General features: G+C 39.8%; 2 pseudogenes; both read right to left on the bottom strand.

Moving 5' to 3' along the window:
• Positions 1-256: 256 nt before the first annotated feature.
• Positions 257-5,462, bottom strand: LOC139469998 (angiopoietin-related protein 4-like; annotated as a pseudogene).
• A 9,331-nt stretch (positions 5,463-14,793) lies between these two features.
• Positions 14,794-15,445, bottom strand: LOC139470000 (uncharacterized; annotated as a pseudogene).
• Between the last annotated feature and the right edge of the window lie 1,613 nt (positions 15,446-17,058).

The raw sequence follows: 17,058 nt of genomic DNA on the forward strand, positions 1-17,058 counted from the left end.
AAACTGAATGAGCACTTTTTTCATGTCCTTTCCAAACTTAGTTTGCCTGTACAGTAGCTTAAGAAGTTCGGACATAGACATTACATGTATTAACACTATGTGATGGTCATCAGTACCTTGTGGAAAGGACCCAAGTACCAAGCACTTGCCTTGTTCAAGAGTTTGTTGATTTAGGTATATATAGGATTCCAAATGCGATTAGTACTTTGTTTGAGAATCAGCAGGCTGATGCAGGTCATTTCATGCTGACAGTGTATTACCAAATTACCTTTATCTCTGTTTTGATAAAAGCTACTTTTTCTAGAACGCCTTTGTTGTCTGGCCATTGCGCCATGTTCATCGCCGGCACACTGGTATCGAACCTTTGTGGAGATTTGTATCAGAGCAGTCAGTCCCGTACCACCACCCTGCTCCATCACTTATAGCGCATCCCGAGGGGTCGGGGCGGTCCCACGTGGCGAACATTTGACCGTTGATGTGCTTGGTTGCTACTCCGTACTCAAAACCATTCCCTGAAGCTTTAGAGGAATGATTATAGGAACCCGTGTAGGTGAGAGTGTACCCATCGGCTTAATCAATCTTGAAATTAGAGTAGTAGTACTGTCCTGATAATGCACCACTTCCGCGCACATACATATCGAAGTTGGCGATGCCTTGGTTTGAGATGTAGTGTAGAGCATCAAGTCCGAGCCACCTGTTGCATGGCGTGGTCCATCCAGTCTTGTATTCATCCCATGTCTTGTTATAGTCGTTCTGGCAGCTTGATCTGCGTTCTTCCACCACCGTCCAGCCTCCAGACGCAAGAAGACATTCCACCTCGTACTCTGTGGGAGCGTTAAGTGGCTGGAGGCTGATGATTCGATAGTTGGACGATTTCCCTCGCATTCCATATTTGTAGGCCTCAGAACAGTCTGAAAAACATTTTTTAAGTGGATTACAAGCTTGTTGAACTAAACAGATGAACACAGAATGAACATAAATAAACAAATAGAACAAGCGATGCGTTTAGATGAAGCAGAATTGGATCCTCTTCTGGAATGTGTATTTTGGATAATCGTATGTATCAGGACATTTGGGTCGTATTGGAACTTTTATTGGAAGCAAAAGTATGTTGTGGTGTGGGTCATCAAACAAAACTATTCAGACACAGGACAACATCGTTGATGTTTGTTGAGGATCGTGTTAATCCAACTGACCTCTGTATCGTCTCTCACAGTATGGTCCTGTGAAGTCACCATAACAGTCCCAATTAGACATGGAGTCATTGAAAGTTCCCCCGTGTTGGCACACATTCACCTGAAACGAAATCAATAATTGATTTCAAGGATGCTACAAGAATGTTTTTCATGAAAAATTGCAAAATATCCTAAAAATGCTATATAAATAAGATTTGAATTCTCTGGAAGACGCTGTGGTGGTTATTCGCTGAGCAGAGTGGTGATCCTTCCATGTGTCAGGATTCGTTGATAATCGATTCACTCTTGATTATGACTATTACCACTCATTGTTTAGATCGTAATGATAAACGTATATGATCTGTGTGATTTTGGAATTCCCACACTGATTATGGAAGCGGTAGTGGACTCAAGTATAATCATAAACGCGACAAGACCCTTTTAATATTCAGACGACATCTCATCCAAAAGCAGGCTTGATTGTATGAGTGTTGCTTCCAGATGTTCGTGAAAAGGTGGGCACCCGTCACAATCACATGCAAAGCCAGTTCAGTTGACTCATATGACTCGTGTTCTGAAGCTGTTACAACATTCAATGCCTCAGTGAAGCTTAAGAAAAGCTTTATGGTAGATAAGTAGAGTATATTTCAAAACTTGACGCATCAGTGACAAAAATGATTCCTGATGCAATTCGCAATTTTGACATGAGCCATATGTCCCCGTGTGTTTTCAGGTGAACAATTGACTTTCCTTCTGAAAAACATGTTTTACAATGCCATAAAATCTAAGATGGACACCAAAGTGACTGAAGAAAGATTGGGATAAACGTTCAAATACATCTATGTAACGCTGTGCTGTTGCATTTCCAAGAACATGCACCAAATCTGTTCTAAAAGTGTAGGAAATTGCTGCCCACATCATCACACAACCACCACCAATTCTGTCCACTTCCTGCAAGCAGCTTCGTGCATAACGTTCCCCACGACGTCTGTAAGCACGACGTCTACCATCCGCACGGCAATGCATAAAACGTGACTAAACCAAAAATGTCTTCGTCGCAGTTGTGGCCACACTCTGTCGCGTCGCAGCCAACGATACAGGTCCGATAAAATGACTTCTCGAACGGGTCGACCACCGTGAATTACTTCAGCGCGAAAACGGTTCCTCACTGTCTGGGCTGATATTGCCGTAGTGGTGTCCGTGGTGGTGCTTTCACGTAAGTCACAAAGCCATATGGATTTGTCCTGTGTTCTGGCACTGATGCGTTGTTGACCGGATCTGGAATGGTCCCTAGTTGTCCCGTGTCTGAATACGGTTCTTGTGATGGTGCTTGCTATTACGTGGAAAAACCTGTCTACGGCCACAGATGATGTTCCTGTTTGCAGTCGGCCGATGGTGTTGTTGCATTGGGCTTCCGTCAGTCGTGGCATGTTTACGCTGTTCACTTGCTGTAAGATTGTGATGGCATGAAAACCCAACGTTTGTATAGCCCAGCACGTGATGCTCCACGTTCATGTCATGTTAGTGTGTTTCAGCGCCAGGCTCTCACGTGGTTGTGTTTTTGTAATTTTTCCACATTTTCACCAAATTTCTGTAATACCTAATTCTTTCCACACAAATCAATCCTAATCCATGCAGAAATGACTAATTCATTTTTAGTATAAATTTTGTATGGATGTCGGCTACTCTCTGTCAGATGTTTATGATGTCACTACTTTTGTGTTTCTTTTTGCATTGTATATTTAATAATCCATTTATGTACACTTTCTCATGTGCACGTGTTTTGACAGCTGTTTCAACCAACATCACTATACTAGAAGTAGTAAACATCCATGCCATTTGATCTTCGAAACGATAGATAACAACTGCTGTTGTTGAAGGTGAACTATTAAATTTGTGGTGTCTATATGCATTATGAAGGCTCGGGAAAAGTCCATGAATTGATGAACGTTCATGAACATCAGCAGGCCATCGCCCCACCTAACGATAAATACATTTAGGTCTAGCATCTTCTTGATATCTACACTATCCTCCCGTCTTGTCAATATCAATTCCCGAGGCAAGGGGGTTAAATGATCATACGAGTCCAGATGCCACCATTGCCTAGGCTGGAATTATGGAATTATATTTTGATTGGACAAACGAGTCTAAGATATAAATCGCGTAACGACATTCGATTCGTAAACAGCTGTTCGTAAACTGTACTGTCAACTTCAAGATATATTTTCCATATCTTTTTATGTTTTTAATCAAGGTCCTCACGTGATTTGATGCACTTGGTGAAGTACACTTGTTATTACAATATAGATCTTGATTATCGATCAGATCGTCGTCACCGGTCACCGCCATTTTGTTTAAAGCAAATGCAAGTGATATTAGAGGTGGAATCTGATTGGTCAATAGGAGGGGTGGAGCATGACTCGTAATTGTCACTGATCGAGCCCAGAAATTCCGGCTGAGTTCCTCAAGGGTAGAACTTGGACTTGCACTGTCAGTTAACTCTCTTGCCTCGGGAAGATGTTTCAATATATCATGTTATCACTTTATCTTTACCTGTGTTCTCACTTTACCTTCACATTACCTTCAACTATTTTCACTTTGCCTTCACATTATCTTCAACTGTTTTCACTTTGCCTTCACATTACCTTCAACTGTTTTCACTTTGCCTTCACATTACCTTCAACTGTTTTCACTTTGCCTTCACATTACCTTCAACTGTTTTCACTTTGCCTTCACATTACCTTCAACTGTTTTCACTTTGCCTTCACATTACCTTCAACTGTTTTCACTTTGCCTTCACATTACCTTCAACTGTTTTCACTTTGCCTTCACATTACCTTCAACTATTTTCACTTTGCCTTCACATTACCTTTAACTGTTTTCACTTTGCCTTCACATTACCTTCAACTGTTTTCACTTTACCTTCACATTACCTTCAACTGTTTTCACTTTGCCTTCACATTACCTTCAACTGTTTTCACTTTACCTTCACATTACCTTCAACTGTTTTCACTTTGCCTTCACATTACCTTCAACTATTTTCACTTTGCCTTCACATTACCTTCAACTATTTTCACTTTGCCTTCACATTACCTTCAACTGTTTTCACTTTGCCTTCACATTACCTTCAACTATTTTCACTTTGCCTTCACTTGTATTCTTACTTCAACTTTGCATGTCTTCTCATTTTACTCTCACGTGTATTCTCGCATATGTCCATATGTCCATATGTCTTTTCACTTCCATTTTATCTCCCTTCTCTTTTTACTTTCACCTGTCTTATCATTATATCTTCACCTGCGTTTTCACTTTACCTTCATCTGTATTCTCATTTCATCTTCACCCGTGTTCCAACTTTCCCTTTATTTGTGTTCTCACTTTACCTTCACCTGTTTTTTCATCTTATCTTCATCTGTTTTTTTCAACTTAGCTTCATCTGTATTTTCATTTTACCTTCACTTTTTTCTAACCTTACCCTTTGTTTACTCGATGTACCCCTGTGTCTGTTCTAAGTTTACTTTCACCCGTATGTTCACTTTACCTTCACCTAAGTGTTTTCCCACTTTACCTTCACCTGTATTCTCACTTTACCTTCACCTGTATTCTCACTTTACCTTCACATGTATTCTCACTTTACCTTCACCTGTATTCTCATTTTACATTCACCTTAGTGTTTTCCCACTTTACCTTCACCTGTATTCTCACTTTACCTTCACCTGTATTCTCACTTTACCTCATGTGCTAAGTGATATATTTTCAATTAAAGACAATTAGTATTGACAATTATTGAATGCTGAGGCTTTTCCTGAATGAACGCCCCTACAGGGGATAAGCGGAATTTCAAATAAAAACAAATTGTTGAAAAATTTCATCTCGTCTGGACATCGGGTCAACCAGAACACAAGAGTAAGAGGAAGAACTCATCAAGTTACTCACCGGCTCCAGATAAACACACCCAACGGCCGCCTGCATATCGGAACACGACCTGTTTGATGTCTCAGATAGTCTGTGACACACCTGTCCACTCTGAGAATCTTCACAGAGGTTGACGGACATGCAGCTGGAATCTTCAAGACATTTTGCCAAACATTGACCTGCAGATGCGACAACATCAGAGTTGACAGGAGACACCGGAAGGATGACACCTTCAGAACACCCGGACATTGCTGTGAACAGTTCCCAACGGAACTCACTCGAACAGGAACATTAAAAGAGGAAAACCAAAATACAAATAACGGGCACATGTGAGCCAGCTTGAAATCTGATGCGTGCAGTTGAATCCGTCATTATTTACTAACGCACGTCTCATCCGTTTAGGTGTTTAATAATACTCCCTCAAACTGCTGACGTCTTCCTCCGCAACTGCGTTCGCTTTCTAATGTTGGCGACCTTGAACAATACATAAGAATCCTTGGCAGAGATATTCTAAAATTCAAAACACCAAACTCATCACAAATATTGCTCCAAACAAAGATCTATACAGACATTAACATTGGTACGACATCTTGTGTTGTTTTCTCTCACAAACTCAATTGACTCCAGTGATTCCCCAGATTTACTCGATATTTACTCATGGTTGGGCATTGCACGCATTGCGTCTATCAGTCTTTCTCTATGAAATACAAGAATTGTGATTAATTTTACCTTAGGTATGCCAGAACCAAAAGGAAAAACATCAATAAAATGGCAAAGAATCGCGTACTCAATAGATAATGAACAGGTGAATGTTGGAATACAAAGGACTCAGCAAAATTCCAGCTATATGACGGAGGGCTGTAAATAATCGAGTCTGGACCAGACAATCCAGTGGTTAATTTCATGAGCATCGATCCACGCAATCGGGATCGATGACATGGATCAACCAAGTCAGCGAGCCTGACCACCCGATCCCGTTAGTCGCCTTTTACGACAAACATAGTCGCCTTTTACGGCAAGCATGGGTTGCTGAAGACCTATTCTACCCCGGAATCATCAAGGATCTTGTTGTAGGTGAAGTGAATTGAGTCGTATTTACTATTTGATATGGATCTTTTTTAATTCAGAGGAGACTTAATTTGGATGATCCGGCCAAAAAACGTCAACTTTGTAAATATTGGTTAATTATCTATCATGACATACAAAATTATGCTTATGAAACATACAAATACAAAATAATCATACACCATGAGAAGGAATCCTGAAGACGAAAGAGGACCGTGACATCTTTGTCCTTTGGAGTGAAAGAAATTAATTCGAAAAAGATACACTTGGCGACCGTAAAACCCTGCTACAAAAGCACCTCATCAGCATTCTGAATCTCATGAAACAACCAATCAATATCAAAACAAAATTAAATGATGTATTAATGAATTTACTCTTGCGAACAGCTTCTTTGGAAGCTATCATTTTAATGATTTGGGGGAACCATTTAATAATCATCAGACTAAAAGAAAGAAAACCCGTGCATAACAGAAGATGGATAAAGAGAGGCAAAATAACCTCTATAAATTAGCCATTATGTTACATGAAACGGGTCGAGTAGAAGAAAAAAATAATTGTAAAGGAAATTGATCGTATAAAAAGAATAAGTTGATCTTATAAAAATACACCCAATGTGCAAGGTACTCTCCAAAGCCAGGTAGGCAGAAATGAGAGATAAATCGAAGGAATCGAAGTCGGCTTAGAAATTACTTTCATTTCAGGATTCTTACAAAAGTTTGCACATCGGTTTTTCGATTCATACCTCAATGAACCGAAAAAAATACACAGTTAATGTTTTTAATTTAATTCGACAACGGAACATACAATTGTTTAACCAAAATAAATTGTTTATATCAAAGCAGTCAAAAATGACGAGATTGGTGTAGGAACACACACTGTGGCGTGACATGAATCAGGTGACAGTTTAATTTATGCACTTATCTTGACACGCCTACACAGTCAGTAGCCAATCAATGGAGAGTGAATTAAAACAAAGTTCATTTGACCTGTCAATTAAGGCAAGAGGCTAGAAGAACTGCAACAGTCCGACTGTAACGAACGGGACAAATATGTCCGGGAGAAGGCGGCTGTTTCCAATGAGATGGTCAGTTGCCGCCAGATTCGAACATTAATTCCCTGAAAACGTGAAGACACAGTTGGAAAAATGCTAGGTAGAAATGAAACCCGAAGACATAAAAATTGTGAAACTGAGGCAAGCGAAAACAAAACACGCCTTGGAGCCTGCACGTTTGCTCTCACATATATATCGAAAAATCAAAGAAATATAAATGAATGTATACGAAGCATGAAACTGGAACAACAGACTTAGATACCTCGTTAGGAATATACGACATTCCAACAATTCAGTCTGATATTTTGCAAAGTTATCAGGTGATTAACGTATGATGAAGTTTTAAAGAATTATAAAAAAAGTCCAGGTCCAGATACGATGTTTGAAAGTACCATTTTCCATCACAAAACACATCTTAACTTTCAACATCTCAAAAACAAGGCCTAACGACTTGCATCCCAGGACGGTAGGGTAAAAGAGTACCCTCATGACATCGAACACACACATATTCAAGGAATGACCTAAATAAATAAAAGCGACCAAACCCAGATTCCAAAGAAATGTCTGCCAAATAACAGAGTCTATTGTACGATTCCGACTATATCATGAGCACGTGAAATACCAGAGAGAGATGTACCAGGTGTTCACGAAATGGTCACCGCATCCTGCCCAACTGGTGGCACCCGTCACAAATACATGCAAAGGCAAGTCAATGGTTCACCTGAATCAACCTGGGAATAAATGGTTGCATGTCAAAATAGGGAATTGCATCGGACATCATTTTTCTCACTGATGTGTCAAATTTGGAAATACCCCCCACATGTACTTTGAACGCTTTACTGAGGCCATAATGTTGTATCCGTGATTAAACAATTTTTGAGCAGGAGATGTATGACTCTCTGTGAAAGGGCCTTGTGGATAAAGCGTTTGTTCGCCATGCCAAAGAGCCGGGTTTGATTCCCAATATGAGTACAATGTGTGAAGCCCTTTTCTGGTGTCCACCGCCGTGATATCGGTGGAATATTGCTATTAAAACCACACACACTCACTCGCTCTTTGAAATCTTGGTAGATTTACCTCAAACGTGGAGACACCAAGGGCTTGAGCTGCAGGAGTCAGTCCTCTTGTCACCCGGTCTTTCTGGAGAGTGTTTTGTCACTCAGAATCTTTTTGTATAAATCTAAATATGAAAAAAATGGGTCGGTCCCACTTGTCTCCTTCATTTCTAATTCAGGTGGGTAAGTCAGTGGAAGGAAATTGGCTTTTTGATGATTATTGAACGATATCAAATCATCGATAGACCTTAAGCTTAAGTGATACTGCTTTGCCATAATACCTCGTTTTGACTTTGAAGATGCAGACCAGCAAGGACAGCGCAATTGGTGCCCATGGAGATGCCTACTTCTTTCCTAAATGTCTTACCCTCAACTGTTACGTAGATGTTATCAATGGGGAAATCAAACATGTCACATATTGTTTTCTAAGTAAACTTCAAATGGCATTTGCTTTCGTTTTTGACAAAATGACCTGAACCTCTGAAGATAGATATGTAATTTTATCTATGGTCACGATGTTTTGAACCTAAAGTCCCATGGATCAAGGAATGAAGTTTTTACTTACGTTTGTCACATGGGATAGCGATGGGATAAAATCAAATCTTCTGACAAAGTTCAATTGAGAATGTAAACTGACAAGCAAATCCTTTGAGGTTTTCAGAATCCGCAGGGTATTAATTCCACCTGTCTCAAATACCTAATGTGAATGTAAAGAAAGTCCTTCCTTGGTTTTTCAAAGGATTGTATATAGGATTATAGCTAATCTTTGAGACAGGGATTTGGTGGTACATTTGCTGGACACAGCAATATATCTCTCTTTGTACGGATTTGTAAGGAGCTTTGGAATCCAGTAGAAAAGAGGAATGGACATGTCTTCTGGTTTAAGAACCAAGTCAAAAGAGAAACAAACCAGATAAAAAAAGAAGAATTGTTTGTGAGGCGTAAATGAAATAACGCAGGCTACAAAGGTATCATCAGCAGGGCATTTAGCAATGTTCTGTTTTACACATAGATACAGATCAAGTATCAGTTATGTCAATGGCCCTGAGTTCTGGAGCAAACACTATAAGGTTGTACTGCTTACTTAAACTTTTCTGGAAACAACAAGGAGAAAGAAAATTGCGAATTTCATGTATTTTTTCACAAGGATTTTGGTATAACGATAACTACAAAATAGATAATAATTGTATACTGTATAAGAATTTGTTTGTTTGTTTATTTGTTGTTTAACGCCGCACTCAGCAATATTGCAGCTAAACGACGGCAGGCTGTAAAGTGCCGAGTCTGGACCAGACATTCCAGGGATTGACATCATGAACTTCGATCCATGCTATTTGGGTCAATGACATGCATCAACCAAGTCAGCGAGCCTGACCACCCGATCCGGTAAGTCGCCTCTTACGACAAGCATAGTTGCCTTTAACGGCAAGCATGGGTTGCTGAAGACCTCTTCTACCCCGGATCTTCACGGGTCGTATAAGGATTTGAGAGAGAAAGGAGCAAACTATATCAATGATCGTTTGTATGAAAAATAGTCGACGAAACATGTCAATATAAGAACACACTTTCTAAGTATACAAAACTCTGTAAAACAATATTGCTATAAAATAGAGATAACCAATGTTAAAATACAAAATGGTATACCCAATTCTATCTTTTAACCCTCCTGGTGCCACGGGACCATAAATGGTCGCTCACCTTTCACACACCCTTGGTGCCACCATATATGGTCCCGTAAAATTGTCACTTTTCAACTGCGAATTACGATGTCAAACATTGAGTGAGCAAATTCAAAAAATCATCCCAGCCTTAAAATCATGTAACTCATATTGTATACAGTGCTACGGATTACAAAATATGATGATATTAAGAAGAAAAGTGGTCAGCGCGCTTCTCGACCTTTCTTTGCCATGTTTGAACTTGGCGAGTGACGGTGAATATTGATTTGGCACTCTTGCCACATAAACGTACATATTCTAGCATCAGACAGCAAATATGAAGAAGAAATCTGATCAGAACGGGCAGAAAGATTTATTTTTCGCTATTGCACAGTCACTGACGTAAGATTATTGACGTTTAGTCCGCAACGGAAGTTTTTTTCAAGTATTATTATCGACATATATTTATCGACTGTGTGTCATGGTGATTTAGCACGGCGCTGGAGACGAATAGACAGTGCAGACTGTCGTTCTGTTTATGATGCTGATGGAAAGAACATATTCTGATCTAAGTTATGATCGTTAATACAAAGGTGGTCCAGGTTATCTTAAGATACAGGAAGTTCATGATCAACGCCTAGCCCTAAATGATGGACAGAGAACGTTTCCATTATAGCTGATGCCGGTTTCGACAAATAACTTTTGCATTTTTATATGAAATGACTAAGACTCCTGTTTGATTGGTCAAACTACCTGACCGTGTGAGTGAATTGTCCAAACTGTTTCACATATTCGCGCAAATGAGATTTCAAAAGTGGGCCCTATTGTAATCAAATAAGGTCGGTTTCACATGTGGTACCACATCTTTTGTCGATGATACACGCCGCACAAAAATAATACAACTACTGGAAAAATCAAATTAGCTTCTAAAATGATGACAGCAATACCTTTTTGCGTTTGAGTTTACCACTTATGGAAACGATGTACAGTAAAGTTTCGACTTGTTTTTCCTTTCATTGAAACTGTGATAATGGCGCCAGTAAGCCAGTAGGAAATCACCTAATTTAATTCCATCTAGACATTTTCGATAACTGACAAATATGTATGCCAAAGGTATTCTCATGTTCATACGTCATTACCATAAAAACCCAACCAAAATCAACCTGTGGAAAAGTTGTTAAATTTGAGTTTGAAGAATACCAACATTTTGACAGTTGATGCAAATATGTTTATAGGGAGACAACTCAAGTATGGCCTTGCCACACATCACCTCGTTAATTTTCTAAACAATTAATCCCAATTAAATTTTCTATCATCATAATCTGTATTTGTTCACCAAATATGGCAAATAATGATAAAAGCCTCCATGAAGTAACCATTTCCCCTTTTTCTGCAATATTTGTCCCCATAAATAAAATAATTAAAAATATATTTGCCAGAGGTTAATTTTGGTTGATTATGGTGTGACAGAATATGTATGTATATGATTCGTTTTAACATAAAATTTGTCTGTTATAAAAAATGTGTAGGTGTTTCATATTTCTACTGGCCAAAAGGATTGGTTTGCTGCAATAGTATTTTCCGTGTGTATAATGTATATCAACATGCTATGATTGTACAAGATAACTGATAATTAATTATGTATGTATATATACTCTGCAAAAAATGAAACCCCAAAGATTATGTATATTTATATCATATACATAATCAACAGATGGTAATCGATTGTTCAAAAGTGTCAGTGACCCTGGCATCGTCGTCCCATGGAATCACTCAGATCCCGAATTGTGGCTCGGGGAATGTTCACCCACTCTCCCTGCAGTGCTTGTGCTAACTGACGGAGGTTCTGTGACTTCACTGAGAGGCATTTTGAAGTTGGAGTACTGAGAAAGGATAAAATATATGGATGATCAACTTCTTTATTACAGTAGGAGCGACGTTTCGGTGTAGGGTCTAACACCGTTATGAAGCAAGAGGTGATTATTTGCTTGATAACGGTGTTACACCGAAAGTTGTTCATCCATACATACCATCCTTACGGAGGTTCTGTGGTTGTTAGTGACGTTCGCCTGATGCACAGTGGGATGGACGTGTGGCCGAAGAGTCTCATCCTTGTAACGTTGTGCCGTAAAATGCCCCAGAACTTGCACCAAACCTGCAGGAAATGGCTGCCCACATCATAACACTATCACCGCCAAATCTGTCCACATCCTATATGCAGTTTCGTGCATAACGTTCCCCGCGACACCTGCAAGCACGACGTCTGACATCCGCATGGCGAAGCATAAAACGTGACTCTTCACAAAACCAAACTTGTCTCCATGGCAGTTGTGGCCAATGACACCATTGGCGTCTCAGCCAACGATGCAGGGCCGTCAATATAACACCTGAAACTGGTTGTCTAGCGCAAATACCTTCAGTGCGTAAACGGTTCCTCAATGGCTGATACGCAATCCTGATGTTGCCGTAGTTGTATGGATGGCCGTTGTGGTTCTGTCAGGTAAGTGACGTAGCCTTATGAATCTGCCCTGCGTTCTAGCAGTGATACATGGTCGACTGGACCCTGCGGACTGGGAAGGTCACGTGTTGTCCCGTGTGTCTGAAAACGGTTCCACAGTCGTGTACATGTGATTGGTACTACGTGGGAAAACCTGGCTACAGCTAAAGATGATTCTCCTGTTTGCAGTCGGCCGATATCGTTGTTTCGGTCAGTCGTGGGATGTAAAAAAATGTGTGGGTGGGTGTCCGCAACACTCTGTCAGACATTTACGATTTTACTACGTTTACGTTTCTTTATTTGCGGAGTATATAATCAGTTACACATGATAAATATCCTCAGAAAATGGAATATATTAATTTATCAAAACGATGGGGTTCGCATTTCCAACATTCTGCAAAGGATATAAGATCTAATTGATATTTGACTTACAAATTATTGGCGGAGACTGTACTCTCTATTATCGTATTATGATATATCGTAACGCTTTACCTTTTATTTAATATGTTATCCGTTGTGTCAGCAATGAGTAAACGCTTTATTTCCTTCGTTACTTGACGTTACAGTGTTCATTTTTTGTGTGCAGACTTATAAACGGTTGGCGATTTCCTGCCGCGGTGAATTTGTCGCCTGGACAGGTGCGCTTGATTTAACCTCGCTTGTTGTGACGTGGATGTTGTCACGTCAGTCGGCTGATCTAATGTTGTACATGGTTTCAACTTATAAATAATAATATTCGTTTTGACAGAACTTATCGGAACTAGACAATTAAACATCTGATTTCCACGGCGACCAACGAATAAATGAGACCGTTTATCGCCCGACTACCACCGTCAGATGCTGGCGCAGTTTTCTACTTTGCTTATGGAGACACGTGATTTCATATCTGATTGAAGGCCTGATCACTGGTTCTCGGCTAAATGGTATATTTCACATATCAAATGTTAATAAGTACATTTCTTGATATTGAAAAACTTAACTTATTTTCAGTAAAAACAGTATTCAGGCTCACAGAATCAATCATTGGGGGACCCAATTGACATCCGAGTTGTTTTTAATGATAACGGAAATAACATATGTCAAATGTCCTGTAGTCAGATACGTTAGACTGCATGTTGTCATTGCAGTCAAAATATATCACACAGTTTTTATTAACTTGCAAAAAGTGGAACTGTCATTTGAATAGGACTACATATTATATTATTTTCAAACAAAGTCATAGGATCATTTGTCTCAAAACAGAACAGTGTCGCGGACACCAGTTCAAGAAACACATTTTCTACAGATATTAGCAAATAATAACAGACACGTATTGGCTATGAAAGGTTGTTCATTTTGCAAAAATAACTTGATAACAAACATTAGTACAAATATCGAACAAACTACACGCCAATCCCCTGGCCTTCAAGGACTGGTCTACTGAGAACACAGCAATAATCTTCAACTGCAAAACCTGACGTTTCTGATGTCAATCTGAATCAACAACAAAAGTTCACAAGTGCCCGATCTTTGGCTTAAAAACGTCTGAAGTTTAAACATTTATAAGAAAGATGAGGTTTATATGTTATCCATATGACATTAAGCACAAACTGTAACATAACGTATCTGATGCTTTTTGAGGCATTGTGGTTGAAATCTGTGAAATTTGTAAAAGAATACAAAGTGAATGTTCATTTGAATGCCTTCTCAATACGGGCGACGTCACGTGCAGCTATGTTGTACTGGCGCCTTGTTTTGCTAATAGCGACCGGTTCATCAATAAAGCAAAGCACATCGTCAAATTCTATCCAAATTTCGTCAGGACGAGATGGCCACTTGTACGTACAAGTCTTGCCTTTGTCTTGTGTTTTCTCCATGAAAGTTATTTTGGTATCGCCGTCATCTATATCAACTTCGAGAACCTTCCCGATGAACCAGTTACCATCATATACGGCAGCCAGAAATCTGCCAACAACTGGGACAGCAGGTACATGTGGTGCAGCAGGCACAGCAGTTGCAGCAGGTACAGGGGATACAGAAGACTGTGTGGGCTGCAGTACATGCGTTTCCTGGGATATGGTTTGGTCACCGGGGTGACGGCGCCAATCATCACATAAATCATTGCCGCTTAGACAACCTGTACAGTAGCATGATACAGTTCTTGAAAAAAGAACCCCATTCTGCTGCATGACTGCGTGCAACTTCATTGTACCATGTACAACTTTTGCGTTAGAGGTAGATATGTCCTGCACAGCCTTCTCTACTTCAGCAGTAGAGTAGAATCTATATTGGATTGATTTTTGATTGTGTCTCGCCCACTCATAAAAATCGTGGGCATCTTGAATTGTCGCTTTTCCTTGTTTTACTGCGTCGGATGCCTGGCGTTTACATGCACCTCCTAGTCCATCACAGGGGCCTTTCCCGTGGCCACACTCAAAATAATTCCAACGTGCCTCAAGCCCAAACAGCTCCTTATGTTTCAGAATGACATCAAACATGTACCGATTTCGGTACTGTGATGACGGGCTATCAGTCCAATAGTGAACATGCGTTACATGAGGGAAAGTGGTTTTCAGTTCAGGTAACATCAGTTTGAGGATTGTAAGTACAGCAGTCGAGTTGTGCTGATTGACGTCAGACACATAGATAAAGTTTTTGTGTACAAGTTTGTCCGACTTGTAGTATACCACTACAGGGTGAAGCATGACATTTGTTGGGTTCCAGTATGCACTTTGGATTTCATCCATACTGCAACAGGTAAAGTTCTCAGCAAAGTCCATTTGTATGATGATATGGCCATCTCGCAGTGTATTCTTCAATTCATGGATAGCTGCATATTGCGACTTTACTCTTCCAACGTGGTCACGGAACTCAGCATATTCAAGAAGCATATAATTCTTGAAGTCAGTGGCATTCTTCGTTATCTTCACCACCTTCATTTTCTTTTTTCCCTCAACATCCACACGCTTCCACTCATCATATTCTACGTCATCCTGAATGGTTTCCAGCATCTGACCCATTGCGTCCACGGATACACTGTCATACGCCATATCCGATGATTTCGGAACTTGTAATCCAACACTTCTCAGACATTTGAGTTTCATGGCCATATTCTGATGTTTGTTGCATAAGCAAGTATTTCTTGAAATGTGTGATGTGAGCAAGATGTATCTGGGCCGTAGCCTACAGAATGATGCAAATGACAGTTTCATATTCTGGTTTTCAATCTTGAACTTAGCATACACCTCAGACAGATAATCATTCATTCTTCTTGTTTGATGTTTGACACCATTTATGCTCTTGGAATCTGCTTTGCCTGGCATACATACGCTCATATCATCTCGCTCCATGAATGAGACAACTTGTCTCTTAATCTGCTCTCTTACGAGAGTGAGACGGGCTCTTCCTCGAATCTCTATTACCTTAGAGGTGGTCCGAGATAAACTTCTTCGTGACAAGCCTGTAGCCTTGTTCAAACCTGACACACATCTGTACTTCTTAAGTACTTTCCCTCCAACAAGAGATGTCATCACATTCACTTTGCTTTGCTTTTTGTTGGCTGCGACACATTCTTTAATTTCTCCAAAAAGTACATTAGCCATTGTTAATTGTCTCACAACAGTTGCTGGCAATTGACTGGGACTCACACCGTTTTCCCGGAGATCATTTCTGGTTTTTGATGAAGGTGTTGCTTCTGACTGTTGTTGAAGATTGTCTGTCGTCTGATCCGAGGTATTTTCAGTATTGTTCCCTTCGCGGTTACTCTGTTTGGGTGTCCCATACTTCGCCTTCATCCTCTGATATCGTTTCTTCCATTTCTGTTGCTTCTTTTTGTAGCTTGAAAGTTGTTCAGTCAACTCTTTTACTTTTGTATTTGCTCTTTTCAGTGCACACGAGCGTTTTGGTTTTCTCTGTTTATTTGGAAAAGTCATTTTGACCAAGAAAGGACCTGGGCGTGACCTTGACTGCCGAGATGCATCAGTACTGCTTCATACTGTGTCGACCTGGTCAGTTTCTGCATCGACGACCACATCTGTGACCTCAACTACGCTGGCACCTTGTGCTTGTTTCTGTGTTTTCTTTCGATCACGATATGCTTTACTATAGAGTTTATTCCTTTCTCGGACTGCCTTTTTCTTCTTTGTTTGCATTTGATCAATTGGTATTCTGTAACCTTTGACTCGAGCACATTCTTTGGCTAGATATTGACTGTCATTTCATTTCTTTCTTTCCCGATACGCCTTTTGGTTTTCTGCATCTGTTTTCGCCATTTTCTAAAATCAAGCATAGAAAAAAAACATGCTGAAACAGTCGTCGAAGTGAAAGAGATGTTTGCACTTATGAAATAGCCACCTTTTAATAATTTTCATAGTTTATTCTTTGTGAAATATGCTAATTTCATCAGGTACGTTATATAAATCATCAGATACGTTAGGTGGTATTTAGGTGTTCAGACAGGAGCTTGAGTAAAATAAAGTACTTAGCCTATCAATGAAATGCATACCGACAGAAAACATCTGTAGAATGTTGTGGTCTTTGCTTCAGAAAAATATCTAATCATTAAATTACATTCGTAAACTACGTTAGGTTGGCATCAGATACGTTAGGTTGGAAAACATGCTCTTTGGGAAAGGCTAAGTTACAGTAAGGGATTCCATCCTAG

The sequence above is a fragment of the Haliotis cracherodii genome, unplaced genomic scaffold, assembly GCF_022045235.1.
Source record: "Haliotis cracherodii isolate W230 unplaced genomic scaffold, xgHalCrac1.p SCAF_20, whole genome shotgun sequence".
In the NCBI taxonomy this organism is placed as follows: domain Eukaryota; kingdom Metazoa; phylum Mollusca; class Gastropoda; order Lepetellida; family Haliotidae; genus Haliotis; species Haliotis cracherodii.